We start from the raw sequence: 2,523 nt of genomic DNA, 5'->3' as shown, positions 1-2,523 counted from the left end.
GAAACCCGAGGCGCCCCCCCCCCCCCCCCCATGAAAGAGAACCTGGAGAAATATTTTTGCGGTCACCATGACGACGCTGTATTTGCTGGTCTCCATGACGACGGTTAATATGGGTGGGTGATTGATGGAGCCCTCCCTGCTAATGGCTGAGGCGCTGGAGACTGAAAGCAAGGACCGGCTGAGGGAGATGGACGGGGGCTGCCAGAGGCTGGGGGGCATTCAAGGAGGGGTCCCGGGGTGCTGTGGGGGGCAGCAGGCACCCCAGCCTGGCTGCCCCAGCCAACAGCTGTCCGGGGGCAGCGGGCAGCCCCAGATGGAGATACAAGCAGCCAACGGGCATGGGCATGGTGCTCGCCTGTCCTGGAACAGTGGTGGTTGCAAATGGCACCTGGGCAAATGCCTTCTGGGTTTCCCTGGGACCACCGTGAAGCTGGGGGGTGGGGGGCAGCAAATGGGCTGGGGGGGCATGTGGCCCCTTGCCAGCCCCCCTTTCCCAGGGGTTAACCCTTCCTTGGCCCTGTGGCATTCTCACCTGCCCTACCCCCAAAGCTGGGGCCTGGCTGTGGGCAGCAACCCCCCCTCCTGCAGTGTCCTTCCCCCACACGGCCCCCCTGCCTCCATTGCGGTGCCCCCCTCCATGCCTCAGTTTCCCCTGCTCTGTAAAACAGCAGCGATGGCTCTGCTTTGGGGTCCCTGTGCAGGACGATGTCTCGCTGCAGGTGCCAGGGGCTGAATGCTGGAGGGGACCCTGCCCTGGCTCTAGCATTGAGACTGCAGACCCTCACCCCCAGCCTGAGACAAGGGAAGGGGGGGAGGTGGCACTGGGAGGCTGGGGCTGTGCCATCCTCCAGGGCCTGTGACAGCTCCAGACTGCAGCCATATTTCCCCAGCTCCTTGGAGGGCTGATTTACAGCCCTGTTTGTTTAAGCCCAGAGCCCGGCTCCGGCCGTAATGGAATCTGTGCCAGCCCCATCCATCTCATCCCCGCCCAGGCCCCTTTGCCCCATGCCAGGAGGGAGGCTGCAATTTCCAGAGGGGTCTCGCCACCGGTGCCTGGGGTGCACGGGCATCCCTTGTCCTCCACCCCCCGGACTCCAGCAGGCATGTGCAGGAGCCCACAGCGGGCAGGAGCAGGAGCAGGCCTGATGGATGGCCTGGCGCGTGCTATCGATCGCCCCTCATTAGAAAAGCTTTCTCATCGCCCCGGCAAAATATTTCTCGGTGCTGCTGACAGATGGGGGTGTCACGGGGCTCTGACGACATCGTATATTGTGCTGTTTAGAGCCCGTTTCCTCCCGGAGCCGGGCCCCCTCTCCCCTCCGTGGCTCGAGCCTCAGAGATGCACCAAGCCTGGATGTGGGGGTCACTGCCCCACGTAGTAGCACATAATGGCACCTCTGGTGCTCTGGTTTGTTCACCAGAGCGCCCCAAGGGATGACGGGGTCGAATGGTCACAAACTACTTCAAGATCGTTTCAGGCTGGACATAAGGAAGAACTTCTTTACTGTCCGAGCCCCCAAGGTCTGGAACAGCCTGCCGCCGGAGGTGGTTCAAGCGCCTTCATTGAACACCTTCAAGATGAAACTGGATGCTTATCTTGCTGGGATCCTATGACCCCAGCTGACTTCCTGCCCTTTGGGCGGGGGGCTGGACTCGATGATCTTCCGCGGCCCCTTCCAGCCCTGATGTCTATGAAATGTCTATGAAAATAATGCAGTTGGGTGGGATGGGGTCGCCTGACACCCACCTTGCATAGAGAGGCCCGGCAGGCCGAGAGCCGTCTCCAGCATTGCTTCAGCCGTCACAATGATGCGACCACCTCTGGGGTGGAGCGGGATTGCATCCCAGGTTCCTGAGAGAGGCCCTGCCCAAGCCACGTGGAGCTGGACCCCCAACGGCTCTGGGCAAGGGCATCTCCCAACCAGGGACAGACCCCACCTGCTCCTGTTTAGCTTCAAGGCAGCCAAGCCCGGAGGTGTCAGGCTCAGGCTTGATGCCCAGCGGTGTCGTCCTGGCACGGGTCAACTGAGGCACGAGGGCAGGCCCTGGCTGTGGGGGTAGGAAAATCCAGGATGGAGGGAGCAGGTCTGGGTGCTTCCCTTGCTCCAGCACCCCATCCACCTGCTGCCAGGACCCCAGTGCCAATGCCACCCCCCTGCCCTCCGCCGCTGTCCCCTCTCCCCCGCCCCTGAGCTGCGGCTTCCATCGCCCTCCCCCCAGGTCCCGGCTGCCTCGAGCCCGGCTGTACGAATGATCGATCTATCCCCGGCCGGTCATTGTGCTTAAGACTGGGATTGTAACACTCCATTACTATTGGCTCTACAAGGGCAAACCCTCCATCTGGCCCTCTGTAAATCAGCCCTCGTTCGGCTATTACTCAGCCCGGGCCACGGCGCCCAGCCCCCCTGGCTGGGTCCGCTGTATTCTACATTTCTAATTAAATCCAATTACCCCCCCAACACCATCCAGGAGAAGTGTGGGTGTGGGGGGCAGGGAGAAGGCAAGGGAGGGGCAGGGGGGCTG

The sequence above is a fragment of the Alligator sinensis genome, unplaced genomic scaffold (assembly GCF_000455745.1).
Source record: "Alligator sinensis unplaced genomic scaffold, ASM45574v1 scaffold1542_1, whole genome shotgun sequence".
Lineage (NCBI taxonomy): Eukaryota > Metazoa > Chordata > Crocodylia > Alligatoridae > Alligator > Alligator sinensis.
The sequence above is the reverse complement of the archived record's forward strand: the minus strand, read 5'-3'. Positions refer to the sequence as shown.